Source organism: Oncorhynchus keta, chromosome 6, assembly GCF_023373465.1.
Source record: "Oncorhynchus keta strain PuntledgeMale-10-30-2019 chromosome 6, Oket_V2, whole genome shotgun sequence".
NCBI classification, from domain to species: Eukaryota; Metazoa; Chordata; class Actinopteri; order Salmoniformes; family Salmonidae; genus Oncorhynchus; species Oncorhynchus keta.
Genome location: NC_068426.1, coordinates 18,316,341 through 18,337,673, shown reverse-complemented (window position 1 = coordinate 18,337,673; position 21,333 = coordinate 18,316,341). Strand labels below are relative to the sequence as shown.

The following is a 21,333-nucleotide window of genomic DNA, read 5'->3' as shown; positions in this document are numbered from 1 at the left end:
ATTGGCTGGATTGAGGCTATAACTGCTACAATGAACTCTCTGACTCTCCTCCCCATCAGGGTATCTCTGTGTTCACACCCGCTCTCATTTATGGCTAAATTTCTCTCATAAAAGCAGTGTCTTCTTTTTCATTTAACTCTCCTCCCTGTTGGGTCAGAGAGCTACCATGGTGATTTTATAAAGGGAGAAAGGGAGGCCCTATGCAGTATAACCATCCCACTGAATATGGGATGTTGGATGTGGTAATGAAATGTAAACAAGTAGCCTCCTCGCTGCGTATGTTCTTTATCTTGAGATTGTAATGTTTTAATACTTTGCATTTCAGACAGCCAAGGGCACTTTAACAAGTCATGATATATACTGTAAAAATGGGTAAGACCTCCTTTGACAACATACAGTGTCTATGAAATCTGTTGTTATGATATGTAAACAAGTTTGTAAGCAAGCTATTGCAGCTGGCCTCCATGATAGTGCCTCCACCATGGATCAGCTGTGGAGTGGAAGCCTTCTATGTCCCGCAGACAGGATGGTGGTCCCTCGTGGAGCAAATGGATTCACAGCTGTGCAATGTCCTTGGGGAGGAGAGAGTTTGAGAGAGAAAGAGAGGTTTATTTCAAATTCAAATAGCATCAATAGCACTTAATGCTGAATTATTTGACACAGCATACATAAATACACAATACACATGAACACCATCAACACAATAAAATATACAACTTATGAGAGGGGGGAGGGGCGTGAAGAGAGAGAGCAAGAGAGAGAGGGGGGGACGGACAGAGAGAGAGAGCAAGAGAGAGAGGGGGGGACGGACAGAGAGAGAAGGGGAATCATTGAGACAGAGATAGGGCCAGGGAGATGAACAGAGGGACAAGAGAGAGAGGGGGGGGGGCAGAAAGGGGGAGTGCAGAGAGAGCAAGAAAGTTGGATTTAAAGTGGAAGAATGGGGGAAAAACATTCAAATGCTTAACTGAGCAGAGGTATTTTTGACTGCTTTGCTGATCACTCATTTCTTATATGGCCACCCTCACTGCTTCTTGACACAGTGCTCGCTTAACTAGCGACTGTGGCAGTGCGCATGAGCCCAGCCCGCCATAGGAGTCACTAGAGCGCGATGGGGCAAGGACATCCTTGCCGGCCAAACCCTCCCCTAACCCGGACGACGCTGTGCGCAACCTCATGGGTCTCCCGGTCGCGGCCGGCTGCGGGATCGAACCCGGGTCTGTAGTGACGCCTCAAGGGATGCAATGCAGTGCCTTAGACCGCTGCGCCACTCTGGAGGCCCAGTGAAATTCCCTTCAAATAATGGCAGTCTTCTGGGTGTGTGTTGTATTGTCTGTGTACTTGTAGTCTGTCCAGTATCCCCCTCCTTCCCCATCCTCCTCATCCCCCATATCCCCCTCGGGAGCTGCACGGATGAACGAGTTCATTCTACTCGCTGGCTGTTCCCCATGCATGACTGATGTTCGGTTGGATATCCTTGACTGATTCCTGTTCTGCGGTGAGGAAGTGTGTCAGAGCACAGCCATCCCCCCAGCACCCCATAGATTTAAGCACCATCATGACCACCATAATCCTCAAGACTCTCCAGATACTGGGGGGGCTTGTCCACTTGGCAGCATCCCCTCCCTTGAGGCCCAGCTGTAGACACATACCCTGCTAAGATGGTGTGTCTATCCTCCTCTGCCCTCTGCATAGGGAATACTGTTTGGATACTGTATGTGGTATAATCTATTTTTCACTATTTATTTCTCACTGGGATCCTTGAGGAGTTTCATTCAAGGTGCTGGTAGAAATGAACCTCTTTACAGTCTGTTAGAGCTCCAGTGTCTCATGTCAGTTTTTCTGTTACTGTTTTCACTCAGTTTGAAAAACAGACCATTGCTGTGCCTATTACAACCATTTTCACCTGAAATCACACAGGATTAGATCTTTCTCTGAGCACTCCTCTGACACGGAGCATAAAAACAACCGCAGTCTCAGTGGCCAATGAACCTCAGAAAACTAAAGATCAATAAATGGGCAAGAAGAGGAAGAGGGGAATGTCTGGCTATTTTCATGTTCTCTTTTCATATTTCCCCCTTTACATGAAAAACCGGAAGACGGAATATACTGTAGGCGCTGGTTAGGTGTGTGTTTGGACCAAGAGCAACATCTTCTGGTGAGATTTGATAGTGGTGAGCGGATGATACCATTCTGATGAACAAATCTCCCAAAAAGAACATGAGAGAAAAATTTGCCAACACTTTATTTTAAGGGTATCTAATAAACCTTTAAAAAAGAATGTACAAATTCTGTGTTCACCATTTATTACTCATTACTCCCACATTACACATTACTCCCACATAAACCATTTACTAATCATTAGTAAAGTCTTTTTGCAGTCCCTAATCTAAAGTGAGCCCTAGATATACTTAATAAATACTTTATAAATGTTGTGAGTGACCAGTGTAATTTCTCACAATAAGATGGTTATGCCTTTGGTAGACAATCCATTAGTACCACAACCTGGAAAAAGAATAAGCAACAACACAGGATCTTTAAGGAAATATACCATTTATAAATGCCTTCTAAATGGTTTATTAGGTACCCTTAAAATAAAGTGTTACCAAAAATTCCCACTTGCAAATCCTATCCATATGTTTTACATCATTCAACATGAAAAAACAAGCAAGTGATGTTTCTTGAAAAGCAAGCGTTGTTTTTTAAAATACCATCTGTTTGTTGGACATAATAACCGTTGTATGAGCTATGGCCAGCAATAAGAGCAAGACTTTTTCATCAAAACTGAAAAATGAGCTGTCATCAGTAGGGGTCATACTATTAGTTATAGCCGGCACACAGCTCTGCTTCAAATGACCCCTCACCATGCACTGGAACTTCTAATGTAATCAGAATGATGTAATCCACTGACCAATGCCCCCCCCTATTCTGACGTAATTCCCGTTCTAGAGCCGAAATGCTTGTTTAGGTTACATCTCTGAAGAATGACACAAGCAATACATATTCACGAATTGGGGGTGGGAAGGAACATCAAGGTGATTTCCACGTAGAGTGGAGAAACATCATCAAATACGCTAGCTGGCACGCTAACCTTATCTAGCTAACACGCTAACCTTATCTAGCTAGCTAATGTTATCTGTTGTTGCTGGGTTTGTTTAACTACACTGTATTCAAAAGAGCTAGGCTATGGCTGGTTCTGCAGCTGGAGTTGTCATAAACATTTAGGGAAAACCAGTATCTTTGACTTTGCCATCTATTGATATCTCCAAAGTGTTAACATTTTCCATAAATTGCGGCCTCGAATCCGCAATAGAAATAGTAATAAGATGAAGCTCCGGTAATATGGATTACTATTGAAAGATTTAGAGACATGCGCTTTTCCATATTGTAATGGACAGCCTTTGTAGGTAGGCTGCTGGGAGTATTCAGCTGCGATACAGCGAAGCCAAATCAGACCCTGATTTGGGAAGTAAAATGATAGGCTACATACATGACTTTGCTCATGATGCAAATGATGTATCCAGGGTTGCGTAGGTTACGTTCTAAATGTAATTTTGTTACAGTTACTACTTACCTCTCCAAAATTGTAATCAGTAACAGTAATATACCTTTGGATTACCCAAACTCAGTAACGTAATCTGATTACTTTCAGTTACTTTTAGATTACTTTCCCCTTAATTGGCATTAGAAGGAGACAAAAATAAATATTGCCAATTGAAAGAGATCTAGGCTATTGCAGGATAAATAAATGTTAAAGTTTACATAGCTGGCCATTAATAGATGTTGCATTTTACTTTATGGGTTGGTTATATAGGCTTCTTCTAATCCATTGCATTCTACTTTAATACAGTAAACAATACGATTAGGTTATATCTTTACATTAAAAATCAGGTTTGTCAAATTTCCATTCATTCCAATGAATTGAATAACCCTTGATCTTCAAGAATAGCACTTGGAAATATAGATTAGCCAAATTGTTTAACCTGAGCATGACCCACAACTAAGGACTTATTATTGTTTATGATTATTTTGTTGTCATGGAGGACCAATTGAACTCATTGCTTCGAGTTAAAAAACAAATGCTGCTCTCATGGAATGGCATCCCTAGTCAAAAAATCCTATAGGATTAGTGATTTTTCCAATAGAATCCTATAGGATTCTTACAGTCCTATTGTCACGCCCTGACCTTAGAGATCCTTTTTATTCTCTATTTTGGTTAGGTCAGGGTGTGACTAGGGTGGGTAATCTACGTGTTCTATTTCTTTGTTGGCCGGGTATGGTTCCCAATCAGAGGCAGCTGTCTATCATTGTCTCTGATTGGAGATCATACTTAGGCAGCCTGTTTTCCACCTTAGTTTGTGGGATCTTGATTTTGTTAGTTGCTGTATAGCCTGCAGAACTTTACATTTGTTTTGTATTTTTTTTTTTTAAATGTTGGTGTTCATTTTCAATCAAAGTAAGATGTTTGCCTACCACGCTGCACCCGTCTAATTCATCTAACGAGCGTAGCACCTATAGGATTTTGTGTCACCTCTATCAGAATCCTATTGAAATCCTATTGGAATCCTTTTTTTTCTTCTATTGGAAATAAAAAGTAATCATTGAATACTATAGGATACTTGCAGTTCTATAGGATTTTTGGTGCGAAAGTGCAAATCAATCCCAGAACAACAGCAAAGGACATTGTGAATATGCTAGAGGAAACATAGTACAAAAGTATCTATATCCACATTAAAACAAGTCCCATAACGACATAACTTGAAAGGCCGCTCAGCAAGGAAGAAGCCACTGCTCCAAAACCGCCATAAAAAAGTCAGACTACAGTTTGCAACTGCACATGGGGACCAATATCGTACTTTTTGGAGAAATGTCCTCTGGTCTGATGAAACAAAAATATAACTGTTTGGCCATAATGACCATTGTTATGTTTGGAGGAAAAAGGGGGAGGCTTGCAAGCCAAGGATCACCATCCCAACTGTGAAGCACGGGGGTGGCATGATCATGTTGTGGGGGTGCTTTGTTGCAGGAGTGACTGGTGCACTTCACAAAATAGATGGCATCATGAGGCTGGAAAATGATGTGGATTTATTGGAGCAACATCTCAAGACATCAGTCAGGAAGTTAAAGCTTCGTCGCAAATGGGTCTTCCAAATGGACAATGACCCAAAGCATATTTCCAAAGTTGTGGCAAAATGGCTTGAGGACTTAAGCCCTGACCTCAATCCTATTGAAAATGTATTGGCAGAACTGAAAAAGTGTGTGCGAGCAAGGAGGCCTACAAACCTGACTCTGTTGCACCAGCTCTGTCAGAAGGAATGGGCCAGAATTCACACAATCTATTGTGGGAAGCTTGTGGAAGACTACCCAAAATATTTAACCCAAGATAAATAATTTAAAGGCAATGCTACCAAATACTAATTGAGTGTATGTAAACTTCTGACCCACTGGGAATGTGATGAAAGAAATAAAAGCTGAAATAAATCATTCTCTCTAATATTCTTCTGACATTTCACATTCTTAAAATAAAGTGGTGATCCTAACTGACCTAAGACAGTGAATTTTTACTAGGATTAAATGTAATTTATTCTGAAAAACAGAGTTTAAATGTATTTGGGTAAGGTGTATGTAAACTTCCGACTTCAACTGTGCATTTGAAATGAGTAAAACAGTATGTTAACATAATTAAAGTGACCAGTGATTCCATGTCTATGTACATAGGGCAGCAGCCTCTACTATGGTGCAGGTTTGAGTAACCGGTTAGTATCCGGCTAATGACAGTGACTAAATTCAGGACAGGGTACTTGGTAGAGGCCGGCTAGTGATGGGTAAAGGCCAACAGTTTGATGGCCTTTAGATAGAAGCTGTTTTTCAGTCTCATGATACCAGCTCTGATGCACATTTACTGCCCCCGCCATCTGGATGATAGCGGGGTGAACAGGCTTGGGCTCAGGTGGTTGATGTCATTGTTGGTGATTTGTTTGGCCTTCCAGTGACATCAGGTGCTGTAGGTGTCCTGGAGGGCAAGCAGTGTGCCCCCAGTGATGCGGTTGTGGGCGGTAAAGTTGCCGTACCAGGCAGTGATACAGCCCGACAGGATGCTCTCAATGGTGCATCTGTAAAAGTTTGTGAGGGTCTTACACGCCAAGCCAAATTTCTTCAGGGTCCTGAGGTTGAAGAGGCACTGTTGCGCCTTCTTCACCACACTGTCTGTGTGGGAGACCATTTCAGGTTGTCAGTGATATGTATGCCGAGAAGCTTTTCACATTCTCCACTGTGACCCTGTCGGGGGCTGAGCACACACTCTTGTGGAGCCACTGTGATGAGGATCAGCATAGTGGAGATGTTGTTTACTACCTTCACCACTTGCGGACGGCCCATTCAGAAGTCCACAACCCAGTTGCACAGGGCAGGGTTCAGACCCAGGTCCCCAAGCTTAATGATGAGCTTGGAGGGTACTATGGTGTTGAAAACTGAGCTGTAGTCAATGTACATCATTCTGACATAGGTATTCCTCTTATCCAGGTGGGATAGGGCAGTATGCAGTGTGATGGCCATTGCATGGCGTGGATCTATTGGTGCGGTATGCAAATTGGAGTGGGTCTAGTGTGTCAGGTAAGGTGGAGGTGATATGATCCTTAACTAGCCTCTCAAATCTCTTCATGATGACAGAAGTGAGTGCCAAGGGGCAATAGTCATTTAGTTCAGTTACCTTTGCTTTCTTGGGTACAGGAACACGGGTGTACATCTTGAAGTAAGTGGGGACAGCAGACTAGGACAGGGAAAGATTGAATATGTCCATAAACACTCCAGTCAGCTGGTCTGCACATGCTCTGAGGACGCGGCTAGGGATGCCGTCTGGGTCGGCAGCCTTGCAAGGGTTAACACGCTTAAATATCTTACTCACGTTGGCCACAGAGATAGAGAGCCCATAGTCCTTGGGAGCGGCCCCCGTCGGTGGCACTGTGTTATTCTCAAAGCGGGTGAAGAAAGGGTTTAGCTTGTCCGGCAGCAAGATGTCGGTGTCCGCAACGTTGCTGGTCTTCATCCTTTGTAATCCGTGATTGTCTGGAGTCCCTGCCTCAGACTTCTCGTGTCTGAGCCGTTGAATTGCGACTCCACTTTGTCTCTGTACTGGCGTTTTGCCTGTTTGGTTGCCTTACGGAGGGAATAACTGCACTGTTTTGTATTTAATCGTATTCCCAATCACCTTGCCATAGTTAAATGCGGTGGTTCGCGGTATCAGTTTTTTGTGAATGCTGCCATCTATCCAAGGTTTTTGGTTTGGTTAGGTTTTAATAGTCATAATGGGAATATCCCCTTCCTGATGAACTCAGTCACAGTGTATACGTCAATGTTATTCTCAGAGAAATAGTAACCCAGATCATATCCCAGTCCACGTGATCAAAACAATATTGAAGGATGGATTCCGATTGGTCAGACCAAAGTTGAATAGACCTTAGCAAGCATACTTTCTGTTTGAGTCTCTGCCTATTGGAATAGACGAGCAGAATGGAGTTGTGATCTGATTTTCTGAAGGGAGGACAAAGCTTGAAGAAGTTTTTAAATAATAATGTGCAAATATTGTACAATCCAGGTGTGCAAAGCTCTTAAAGACTTACCCAGAAAAACACAGCTGTAATTGCTGCCAAAAGTGATTCTAATTCTAAGTGATTCTATTCTGTATTGACTCAGGGGTGTGAATACTTATGTAAATTAGATATGTATGTATTAATTTTCAATACATTACCAAACATTTAAAAAAATATGTTTTCACTTTGTCATTATGGGGTATTGTGTGTAGATGGGTGAGAGAAATAAATATATTTAATCCATTTTGAATTCAGACACAACAAAATGTTGAATAAGGTCAAGGGGTATGAATACTTTCTGAAGGCACTTTGACTAAAATGTTAACTTATTGACTTAAATCGTTGTGCAACATCATGGGTAAGCTTTGGGCATCGTCTTTAAGTTATAAAAAAATAAATAAAACATGTGCTGTTGTGGTACTTTAAAGATATGTTGTTTACAGAGGAGGCTGGTGGGAGGAGCTATAGGAGGATGGGCTCATTGTAATGGCTGGAATGGAAGTAATGAAAAGGTATCAAACACATCAAAGATATGAAAAGCATTTATTCCGTTCCAGCCATTACAATGAGCCCATCCTCCTGTAGGTCCTCCCACCAGCCTCCTCTACTTGTTTATCAATCAATAGTAAATTACTCTCACATCTTGACATTCTTAGTTGGCAACCTCAATCACCTGCACCATTTGTCAATAATAGTTGTATGTATGCCTGTTGTCATACATGCAGTACCTTCAACTATACACCTCTGCATTCCACAGATCACTAATACCTTGCTTGAATAATACATTAAAACTGCTGTATGATGGTGTTTTCCCTTAGTTCCCTACAATGGCACCTTTCCTCCAGGGTGGTCTTGACCTGCAAGTCTGTTACAACTGTAGCACCCCCGGGGGTATCAGGTTTGTCATGGCATAAACCAGAGTCAAGGCCCTCTATCCTGCTGAACAAGCTGCAGCGCTAGCACATAGCTGAGAGGTCCCAACTTTTTATCGAGGTAGTGTCGGGGGTCACTAATGTGGAATCCCTTCTTGGGTCCTTTTCTCAAGGATTCCCAGTCCCACACCGTCTACACAGAGCTAAAAGCTCCACAAGACTCTCTCAAATATTAAATCAAATCACAGGTCACATGTCACCAATCACGCACAGCCTCTAAGTGATGAGCTTAGCAACTCTGTTCTTTTCCATTTTGATGAATATACTCCCCTGCGTATGTATTTGGACAGTAAAGCTTTTAATTTGGTGACGGTACAGAATGTCACCTTTTATTTGAGGGTATTTTCATACATATCTGTTTTACTGTTTAGAAATGAAAGCACTTCATGTATCTAGCCCCCCCATCTGAAGGTGTCACAAGTATTTGGACAAATTCACTTACAGTATTAAATTAGGTCAAAAGTTTTGTATTTGGTCCCATATTTCTAGCACGCAATCAAGTACATTAAAGCTTGTGACTACAAACGTGTTGTATGAATTTGTTTGTTTTGGTTGTGTTTTGGATTAAGCTGTGCCCAATGCAAATTAATGGTACATAATTTATTGTATTTTGGAGTCACTTTTATTGTAAATAAAATATAATATGTTTTTGAACACTTCTACATTCGTTCTACATGGGGTGGAGATACATTTTTGCAGTTTTAAAGCACATTCCCTGCAATTCATGACTTACACCATGGAGGTCAGGGCCCTTGGGCATGTGCCTTGCGTGCCCGGTCGGTATTCGGCCATGACAACTACAAGTTTGCTGGCTAGACTAACTACCAATCTAAAAATTGTTAGCTCACATGGCTAATTGAGTAACTGTCAGTGACTGACATAACAAGAGAAAAACTGCTGGTCCACAGACAAATTTCAAAATCGCACGGGATGTACTCCACTATTCTTACTTTTAGTAGTAAATTGAACTACTGCTGATGTCGCTTATGCCTAGGACCGGCCCTAATGTGACAACAGGAGGTGGGAGCTGCATGGAGAAGGCTGGTCTGTCCTCATTACCAGTTTAATACAGCAGAATGGAAAGCCATTCTCCCCTGGCCGCCAGTAGCTTCTGGGGATGGCAAGATCCACCCGTCTGTAAAACTTGTCTCCGCCACACTGCAGGACACAGAGAGAGCTACATAAATTCTATCCTTGCTTGGCTGTGTGGCTGCAGGCTGCTGCTCCGCATCAGAGCACCTCAGTCTGTGCTGACTGGGTTACACTGAAAACAGGCCCTTCTCCAGGAAGTCCCACCCAGCCAAGGGGGTGAGGCGACCGTGGGTGAAATTACTGCAGATGCAGCCCCTTGGTTATTATTAATGAGAGGACAGGAAGAGATGTCAGGAGAGAGTGAAGACATGAAAACCCATTCATGCACCTCAGCACAACAGAGCCACATTAATCCTCCTAGTCATATACGGTATCTTATCCTGCAAGGTACACCATTTCAAGCCTCATTGACAAGAGACCATTTTTCACAAGAGACTATAACATTTTCTGGGAAAACGTAGTATCATCGCAACTGCCTATATCTGAATGGTGTCCTAATTTTTACTGGACTGACTGACTGTTGACACGAGAGAGTAGAGGACAGAAAGCATTTAACCCGTTTTAACTCCTTTTTTACCTCACTCCCCTACCAGTCTATCTTCCTCACTTGAGAGACCTTTAAATCAAGATGAGGAGCCCAATGGAGTGCATCTGAGCCAATCTCCTGCCTTGTGACAGGGTATCTATGGATGTGTGAGGGGGGCGGACCTTCTCGCAGGCCCTCCTCTCAGATTGATGGTTCCCGCTCCCATAGTTTAAATCTCTACAATCGCCATAGTTCTTGTCATGAGTCGACACATAAAGACTGGCTGTCAGGGTGGCCAAGTCTACAAGCAGGTGATAGACCCTTACAGATCACAGCATTGGAACACATCAGAAGAGAGTTAATGGTTACACCTACATTTATCGCAGTAACATACTTTAAATTGTGGGGAAGTGGTATACTGTCTATGCAAAGGTCCTCTGTAATCACTGTACACTGAGTTTTTCCCACATTAAACAATTTCATAATTAAGTTACTGCTGTCCATAAATACCAGCAAATGTGTAACACTGCTATCATTTCATGCTTATGTAGCCATAATAAACAGGCTTATGGAGGGTTACCAAGTAAAACTGCTCTTGGAATCAGAGAAAATGTGAATGTGTGCATGTGTTGCTGTGAGAACTAACATGCGTACACGTGGTTGCTAGAGCGTGTGTGAATGGAGTTGGATCGCACATAAACGGAGGGACTTAAAGGTCCAATGCAGTCGTTTTTATCTGAATATCAAATCATTTCTGGTAAACAATTTAATTGCGTTAATGTGATTGTTTTCAATAAAAATGGTCAAAAAAGTACAACAAAAAACTTCTCAGCAAAAAGCTGAGAAAAAATAATTTTGCTAGGACTGCCTGGGAGCGTTCTGAGTGGAGAGGTGAAAAGTGAAAAGTAACTTTTATTGCCCCAGGTTTGGAAATCTCTTTCTTATTGGTCTATTAACTACTTTACCACCTGGTGATGTCATCCCACCAAAAAAGGCAGAAATTTCAGGGGGCCTTTTCAAACAGCAATTACACAAAGGGTCATTACTGTATTTGTAACTGTATTTGTCACATGCGCCGATTACCTTACAGTGAAATGCTAACTTACAAGCCCTTAACCTACAATGCAGTTTTAAGAAAATATCTCTTACTTTTTGGGGGAAAGAAAAACAAATAATATAAGACCAGCAGAAATAACAATAGTGGGGCTATATACAGGGGGTACCGGTACAGAGTCAATGTGTCAATGTGCCGTGGCACCGGTGTCGAGGTAACTGTGGTAATTATGTACATGCAGGTAGGGTTATGCTATTATGGCTACAGTGGCTATTGCATAGATAATAACAGAGAGTAGCAGCAGCATATGGGGGGGGGTGCAAATAGTCTGGGTAGCCATTTGATTAGCTGTTCAGGTGACTTATGGCTTTGGGGGTAGAAGCTGCTTAGAAGCCTCTTGGACCTAGACTTGGGGCTCTGGTACCACTTGCCGTGCGGTAGCAGAGAGAACAGTCTATGACTAGGGTGGCTGGAGTATTTGACCATTTTTAGGGCCTTCCTCTGGCACAGACTGGTCCTGGATGGCAGGAAGCTTGGCCCCAGTGATGTACTGGGCCATATGCACCACCCTCTGTAGTGACTTGCAGTCAGAGGCCGAGCAGTTGCCATACCAGGCAGTGATGTAACCAGTCAGGATGCTGATCACATTGAGGGAGAGGTGGTTGTCCTGGCACCACACGGTCAGGTCTCTGACCTCCTCCCTATAGGCTGCCTCACTGTTGTCGGTGATCATGCCTACCACTGTTGTGTCATCTGCAAACTTAATGATGGTGTTGGAGTTGTGCCAGGCCGTGCAGTCATGAGTGAACTGGGAGTACAGGAGGGGACTGAGCACGCACCCCTGAGGGCCGCCCGTATTGAGGATCAGCATGGCGGATGTGTTGTTACCTACCCTTACCAACTGGGGACGGCCCGTCAGGAAGTCTAGGATCCAGTTGCAGAGGGAGGTGTTTAGTCCCAGGGTCCTTAGCTCAGTGATGAGCTTTGAGGGCACTATGGTGTTGAACGCTGAGCTGTAGTCAATGAATAGCATTCTCACATAGGTGTTCCCTTTGTCCAGGTGGGAAAGGACAGTGTGAAGTGCAATAGAGATTGCATCATCTGTGGAGCTGTTGGTGCGGTGTACAAATTGGAGTGCATCTAGGGTTTCTGGGATAATAGTGTTTATGTGAGCCATGACTAGTCTTTCAAAGCATTTCATGGCTACAGTCGTGAGTGCTACGGGTCGGTAGTCATTTATGCTGGTTACCTTAGTGTCCTTGGGCACAGAGACTATGGTGGTCTGCTTGAAACATGTTGGTTTTACAAACTCAGATAGGGAGAGGTTGAAAATGTCAGTGAAGACACTTGCCAGTTGGTCAGCGCATGCTTGGAGTACACGTCCTGGTAATCCGTCTGGCCCAGCGGCCTTGTGAATGTTGACGTGTTTAAAGGTCTAACTCTCATCAGCTGCCGAGAGTGTGATCACACAGTCATCTGGAACAGATAATGCTCTCATGCATGTTTCAGTGTTTCTTGCCTCGAAGCGTGCATAGAACATATGTTATTCGCTTGTATTTAGCTTGTCTGGTATGCTTGTGTCACTGGACAGCTCTTGGCTGCGCTTCCCTTTGTAGGCTGTAGTAGTTTGCAAGCCCTGCCACATACGACAAGTGTCGAAGCCGGTGTAGTACAATCCGATCTTAGTCCTGTATTGACACTTTACCTGTTTGATGGTTTGTCGGAGAACATAGCGGGATTTCTCCTTGAAAGCGGCAGCTCTACCCTTTAGCTCAGTGCGAATGTTGCATGTAATCCATGGCTTCTGGTTGGGGTATGCACATACAGTTACTGTGGGGACGACATCCTCAATTCACTTATTAATGAAGCTAGTGACTGATGTGAAGTACTACTCCTCAATGCCATCGGAAGAATCCCGGGAACATTTTCCAGTCTGTGCTAGCAAAACAGTCCTGTAGTTTAGCATCTGCTTCATCTGACCACTTTTTTATAGACCGAGGGAGAGCTTTGTATGCGTCTCTGTGTGTGGAGTAAACGTGGTCTAGAATTATTTTCCCTCTGGTTGGACATTTAACATGCTGATAGAAATTCAGTAAACCGGATTTATGTTTCCCTGCATTAAAGTCACCAACAACTAGGAACGCTGCCTCTGGATGAGCGTGTTCCTCTTTGCTTATGGCGGAACACAGCTCATTTAGTACGGTTTTAGTGCCAACCTTGCTCTATGGTGGTATGTAGACAGCTATGGAAAATACAGATGAAAACTCTCTAGGAAGATAGTGTGGTCTACAGCTTATCATGAGATACTCAACCTCAGGCGAGTAAAACTTTGAGACTTCCCTAGATATCGTGCACCAGCTGTTGTTTACATAAATGCATAGGCCCCCGCCCCGTATCTTCCAGAGGCTGCTGCTCTGTCTGCCGATAGAGTGCATAACCTGCCAGCTATATGTTCTTGATGTCGTCTTTCAGCCACGACTCAGTGAAACATAAGATATTACAGTTTTGAATGTCCCATTGGTAGGATATACGTGCTATCAGTTCATTCCATTTATTTTCCAGCGATTGATCGTTAGCTAGCAGAACGGAGTGCAAGAGCAGATTAGCCTCTCGTCATCTGATCCTTGCAAGGCACCCTGATCTTCTGCCTCGAAATCTCAGTTTCCTTCTCCAGCGAATGACGGGGATCAGGGCCTGAGGGAGGGGGGGGGGTCCAACTGTACTTGTTCTATTTCTGTTCTGTTCCTCTCCTTTCTGGCATAATTGTTGCAATTGGGAATTCCTGTTGGAAGCCATGTACAACATGTTAATTTTAGAGTATTTATTATTTCTCTGTAAGACATAATCTATAAATATCATACTGGTATTGAGGGAATTCAGGGGGAATGTTTCACCAGTAAAACCTTAACATGAAACATTTAAGAATGGGTGTAGATACTGTATGTCATAGGAGTATATGGAGTTTGGCAATTATGTCTCTGTGTACTAACAGATACCAATAGACTTCCAGTCACTGAGCTAGTTAGCATTGGCCCCCGAAATTACATCGAATTTCCTTCATACTGGACAAAGAGACATAACCATGGTATCCACGAGTGCATCTGACTCTGGGAAAGTTGATAAAGGGCCTCATTGCCAAAATCCCGAAGTATCCCTTCAAGGTCAAAAAGGTTCAGTGGTTTGTCTGATTGGACAGGTGTTATTAATAATTCCAATGATACATGGAGGGTGGCAGAGAGACTTGGCTGGGAACGATGGAGTGTGGAAGTGGAGCATCATGCTGCAGCAGCTCATAGAGCCCAGGTCTCTTTCTGTCTCATCCCTGCTGCCTCCTGAGGAGCAGACGGAGGGAACTAGGGACAGGCCGTTCCGCTATATTGACTTTAATTTGTTGAAAGTGCCTGATACAGCAAAACATATTTTATTTACTTGCTTGGTAAAGCCCCATCCATCAAATAAACCACTGAACCTGAGAATAGCCTGCCAGACGCTACTCAAATCTCTCCCGTCCCATTTTTTTTCTTCCATGAGTCACCTTTTTGTCTCTTTTGTCTTCAAGGAGAGGCTTTTGGACAACAGGAAAGAGAGTATGACAAGCAGCTCTAATTCCTCATTTTACATGCAAACATCATTGGTGATATAACATTCTCTCTGTTATTAGACGATAACCATTAGGATATAAATATACACTGCTCAAAAAAATAAAGGGAACACTTAAACAACACAATGTAACTCCAAGTCAATCACACTTCTGTGAAATCAAACTGTCCACTTAGGAAGCAACACTGATTGACAATACATTTCACATGCTGTTGTGCAAATGGAATAGACAACAGGTGGAAATTATAGGCATTTAGCAAGACACCCCCAATAAAGGAGTGGTTCTGCAGGTGGTGACCACAGACCACTTCTCAGTTCCTATGCTTCCTGGCTGATGTTTTGGTCACTTTTGAATGCTGGCGGTGCTTTCACTCTAGTGGTAGTATGAGACGGAGTCTACAACCCACACAAGTGGCTCAGGTAGTACAGCTCATCCAGGATGGCACATCAATGCGAGCTGTGGCAAGAAGGTTTGCTGTGTCTGTCAGCGTAGTGTCCAGAGCATGGAGGCGCTACCAGGAGACAGGCCAGTACATCAGGAGACGTGGAGAAGGCCGTAGGAGGGCATCAACCCAGCAGCAGGACCGCTACCTCCGCCTTTGTGCAAGGAGGAGCAGGAGGAGTACTCCCAGAGCCCTGCAAAATGACCTCCAGCAGGCCACAAATGTGCATGTGTCTGCTCAAATGGTCAGAAACAGACTCCATGAGGGTGGTATGAGGGCCCGACGTCCACAGGTGGGGGTTGTGCTTACAGCCCAACACCGTGCATGACGTTTGGCATTTGCCAGAGAACACCAAGATTGGTAAATTCGCCACTGGCGCCCTGTGCTCTTCACAGATGAAAGCAGGTTCACACTGAGCACGTGACAGACGTGACAGAGTCTGGAGACGCCGTGGAGAACGTTCTGCTGCCGGCAACATCCTCCAGCATGACCGGTTTGGCAGTGGGTCAGTCATGGTGTGGGGAGGCATTTCTTTGGGGGGCCGCACAGCCCTCCATGTGCTCGCCAGAGGTAGTCTGAGATGATATCCTCAGACCCCTTGTGAGACCATATGCTGGTGCAGTTGGCCCTGGATTCCTCCTAATGCAAGACAATGCTAGACCTCATGTGGCTGGAGTGTGTCAGCAGTTCCTACAAGAGGAAGGCATTGATGCTATGGACTGTCCCGCCCGTTCCCCAGACCTGAATTCAATTGAGCACATCTGGGACATCATGTCTCGCTCCATATACCAATGCCACGTTGCACCACAGACTGTCCAGGAGTTGGCGGATGCTTTAGTCCAGGTCTGGTTGGAGATCCCTCAGGAGACCATCCACCACCTCATCAGGAGCATGCCCAGACATTGTAGGGAGGTCATACAGGCACGTGGAGGCCACACACACTACTGAGCGTCATTTTGACTTGTTTTAAGGACATTACATCAAAGTTGGATCAGCCTGTAGTGTGGTTTTCCACTTTCATTTTGAGTGTGACTCCAAATCCAGACCTCCATGGGTTGATACATTTGATTTCCATTGATCATTTTTGTGTGATTTTGTTGTCAGCACATTCAACTATGTAAAGAAAAAAGTATTTAATAAGAATATTTCATTCATTCAGATCTAGGATGTGTTATTTTAGTGTTCCCTTTATTTTTTTGAGCAGTGTATAATTCCACAATGACACATAATTTAGGTGAACAAGAACATTGAACCCTAGACGATTACATCCAAGTTTGCATACTATAGCATGTACCATTACATTTTTACCCCACTCTCTTCCCTGGCCCAAATAGAGAAATGGCATCCCCACAAATGAAGCTACAATTCTGACCCTGGGACCTCCATTGATTGTGTTTGGTATTGACAACAGAGGCTGAGGGAGATCCGGTCGGCGTGGGGAATACTGTTTCTCCTGGGTCTGTGGTATGATCTCTAACTGCGGCTCAGTGAAGCGGCCGCCATATCGAACAAGGCCAAACACCCCATTTTTGTCGATACAAACACAGGGTTGACTGAGGCACAGGAGGGAGAGTTAGGGAGGGAGTGCCCTGTTGACACACCGATGGACCTGTAGAGCTGCACAGTTCATGGTTCTGAAACAATCCCTCTGTAGAACAGTTATGTGGCTTAACCTGTCTGTTGCACACAAACACATTTGTCATGTAAGGAACAATTAGGATCAGACACACCAGAGACTGTCCGCCTAATATTGTTCTGCTGGATTTCACTGTATTCAAGTTTAACCAGGTGTTAGGGATATTCCATTTAGTAAAAAAACTTATGAGGATGTAATTTCTTTCAGAAGTATTTCTTTGCAAAGAGATTTTAACCATTCAATCTACCCATTGGGCACACCACGTCATTTCATTGTGGAAATGTGGGTAATTTTTGACATTGACCAATGAGATTTCAACCTTTACTCAATGGATTGACCATGCATGATGTGCTTCACTTGTTGTCTGCAGTGGTACTAGTAGGGAATCGATACCAAATATTGTTGTTGTTTGCTGCTACAGGATGAGTGTCACAGGACAGAAGTAGAATTGAGTGACAATTTTTTTTAAATGATATTGAACACTGCCATAATGTGGAGTGCATTTCACATTTTGTTGCTGATCATGCCAACAATAAGCCTTGAATGATTCTTTCCAGAGGAGAAATAGTCTGTGGCTACTGGCTGGTGCTGTCATATGTCCTATACATTTTCAGGGTTAGAAAGCTCTTTACATTACATCCGTCCAAGTCAAATAGCCTCTCCATTTCCAGGGCATGCAAGAGACAGTATACTATCCATCCGCCCATGTGAAGGCATACATCCCATCCCTCTCACAGATACACAAATATAAATAAACGGCCTTATCACGCACATATTCATTCTGGTCTCACATCAAACAATGATTTTGATTTCAACTGAAGACCTCTTGTCACAGTGGCCTACAGTGTATGTTCTAACCCATTTCTGGGCCATTTTTGTTTTGTTTTTGGGGGGTGATGGGTGTCCTAATTCAAAGTGACACCTAGTGTTCGTGACACAGGAAGTTCAGTTACTGTGGCACGCTTGGGGCACAGTGGTTGCCTTGCAGAGTTCACAATAGGCTCCTCTACTTCGCTCTATTATTTGGGACAAGTTGATCTGTGTAAGAGGGATGAATGGCCCTTCCGCTTCATGTTTGCATGGTGTTTAGTCACAATCACAGTAATGGCCTCTGCAGTCATAAATGTGATTTCTCCCTCATGATGAAGTGGGTTTCCTGGGCTGTGACAGGGCATTTCTTAAACACAAGTGGGGAAGAGAGTTACTGAAGTTAGGATTTGCCAACTTTATGAATCAACGAAAGTGTTTACTTGAATTCTTGTAAGAGCTTACTGTTGACGCTGTCCTCACAGATTGCCATAGAGCGAGCGAGGTCAACATGTTGATTGAGCTTTTATTTATATTTTTACTGCCACCAGAGAATAAATAGACACACACACACACACACACATATAAGACATACACACACCAACCAAGGTTTCAGATGTTGGACTTTAATGTGGTCCTTGATTCATCATGGTACCTGGGAGGCACATTTGGATCCTTTTCAGCAGGGTAAACCAAACAACTGTGAGTTCCTCTATGCTTGGTAGTGACAGCGTGACAAAAACTCATTTTCTTTCATGCATGGAGCCACTTAAGTGAAATGTTTAAAGGCTCAGTGCAGTCAAAAACATGATTGTCCTGTATTTTTTGTATATTTCCACACTATGTGAAACTGTGAAAATTCTGATAATATCCATTTAATGTAAGAGCTGTTTGAAAACATCGCCTGGAATTGGTACCTGTTTTTGTGGGATGGAGTTTTGGCCTTCCTGGCGGTAAATTAGTTAATAGACCAATAAGAAAGAGAGTTCCAAACCTCTGCCAAAAACAGCTCGTTTTCAGTTGTATCCCCCTCCCCACTCCGACCACTCCCAGGCAGTCCTAACAAAATTCTTTCTTGAGAAATTGCTCTTTGCTAAGAAGCAACAGTATTTTTGTTTCTTTTTTACCATTTTAATTGAAAACAATCACTTTAAGGTACTTAATTGTTACCTAGAAATTATTTGATATTGAGATGCATTTTTTAAAAAACAGCTGCTTCACATATTTCAAAAAGGAGACTCATGACACCACACCCCAAGGGTAGATAGAATGCATTCTTTCATTTCAGCTTAGCTCAACACAGCTCACTGCAACAAAAGGCAACTGTCTGCAGCCCAACTGAAGTTACAAGAGCCTGTCTGGGCACCAGTGTTATCTTCCGTCCAGACGACCACAAGTGAACCAAGCAGCCACATTTCAACTCATCTGACTGAACACACATAGGCACCTTTCCTGCATTTCTGGCCCAAACACAATTCACTAAACTGGGGAAGTTTGTCAAGCAGAAAGGCTTGCCTGGAGGAGCATGGGCCAGGGTTCAGGGCTGGGACCAGAGAGACATACTCCTGAACAAAAACAAGGGGAAGTGTCACGGCTCACTCATCCTCTTACTGTCGTGTTCTATCAGGGGAGCTGCTGCTGGTGTGTCTGAAGGGTTCAACTGTTCATCTTCTCTCTCATATCTCATTTTATATACACTACATGACCAAAAGTATGTGGACAACTACTCATTGAAAATCTCATTCCAAAATCATGGGCATTAATATGGAGTTGGTCCTCCCTTTGCTGCTATGACAGACTCCACTCTCTGGGAAGAACAGTGCTGCGGGGACTTGCTTCCATTCAGCCACATGAGCATTAGTGAGGTCGGGCACTGATGTTGGGCGATTAGGCCTGGCTTGCAGTCAGCGTTCCAATTAATCCCAAAGGTGTTTGATGGAGTTGAGGCCAGGGCTCTGTGCAGGCCACTCAAGTTCTTCCACACCGATCTTGACTAATCATTTCTGTATGGACCTCGCTTTGTACATCGGGATATTGTCATGCTGAAACAGGAAAGGGCCTTCCCCAAACTGTTGCCACAAAGTTGAAAGCACAGAATCATCTAGAATGTCATTGTATGTTGTAGCGTCAAGATTTCCCTTCACTGGAATTAAGGAGCCTAGTCCGAACCATGAAAAACAGCCCCAGACCATTATTCCTCCTCCACCAAACTTTATAGTTGGCACTATGCATTGGGGCAAATAGCATTCTCCTGGCATCTGCCAAACCCAGATTCGTCCTTCAGACTGCCAGATGGTGAAGCGTGATTCATCACTCCAGAGAAAGCATTTCCACTGCTCCAGAGTCCAATGACAGTGAGCTTTACACCGCTCCAGACAAAGTTTGGCATTGACCATGATGATCTTAGGCTTGTGTGAGGCTGCTTGGCCATGGAAACCCTTTTCATGAAGCGCCCGATGAACAGTTCTTGTGCTGATACTAGAGGCAGTTAGGAACTCGGTTCTGAGTGTTGCAACCAAGGACAGCCGATTTTTACACATTACGTGCTTCAGCACTCAATGGTCCAATTCAGTGAGCTTGTGTGGCCTACCACTTCGCGGCTAAGCCGTTGTTGCTCCTAGACGTTTCCACTTCACAATAACGGCACTTACATTTGACTGGGGCAGCAAAAATATTACGAACTGACTTGTTGGAAAGGTGACATCCTATGATGGTGCCACGTTGAAAGTCACTGAGCTCTTCAGTAAGGTCATTCTACTGCCAATGTTTGTCCATGGAGACTCCATGGCTGTGTGCTCAATTTTATACACCTGTCACTAACAGGTGTGGCTGAAATAGCCTCCACATACTTTTGTATATATAGTGTACTTCCATCTAGAAAATAGAAGTCATGAAATGGTTTACTGGAACTCTGATGTACCTCTCCAACCCCAAGGCTGTGAATGATGGACAATAAAACTAGCATAGAGGAAAATAGTAGATTGGCTCAGTATACAGTGCCTTCGCAAATTATTCAGACCCCTTGACTTTTTCCACATTTTGTTAGGTTACAGCCATATTCTAAAATGGATTAAATAGTTGTTTTCCCCTCATCAATCTACACCACATTAAAAATAAATACCACATAATGACAAAGAATCAGACCAGAGAATCTTGTTTCTCATGGTCCTAGAGTCTTTTAACTCTAAATGGGCTGTCATGTGCCTTTTTCTGAGGAGTGGCATCCGTCTGGCCATTCTACCATAAAGTCCTGATTGGTGGGGTGATGCAGAGATGGTTGTCCTTCTGGAAGATTCTCCCATCTCCACAGAGGAACTCTAGAGCTCTGATCATCAGGTTCTTAGTCACCACCCTTACCAAGGCCTTTATCTCACGATTGCTCAGTTTGGCCCGGTGGCCAGCTCTAGGAAGAGTCTTGGTGGTTCCAAACTTCTTTCATTTAAGAATGATGGAGGCCTCTGTGTTCTTGGGGACTTTCAATGCTGCAGACATTTTTTGGTACCCTTCCCCAGATCTGTGCCTCGACACAATCCTGTCTCGGAGCTCTATGGACAATTCCTTCGACCACGTGGTTCTCTGACATGCACTGTCAACTTTTTCTAAAAAACTGTTTTCTCTTTGTCATTATGGAGTATTGTGTGCAGATTGCTGAGG

At 43.6% G+C, this 21,333-nt stretch overlaps 1 protein-coding gene across 1 annotated transcript in view; it reads right to left on the bottom strand.

Annotated features, from left to right (window-relative positions):
• Positions 1-281: 281 nt before the first annotated feature.
• The window catches only part of LOC118385148 (lys-63-specific deubiquitinase BRCC36-like), a 39,192-nt gene continuing 18,140 nt past the window's right edge, over positions 282-21,333 (bottom strand). The window contains exon 9 of the mRNA XM_052521049.1: positions 282-572. The gene's annotated coding sequence lies outside the window, so the exon portion shown is untranslated. The remainder of the gene's footprint in view (positions 573-21,333) is intronic.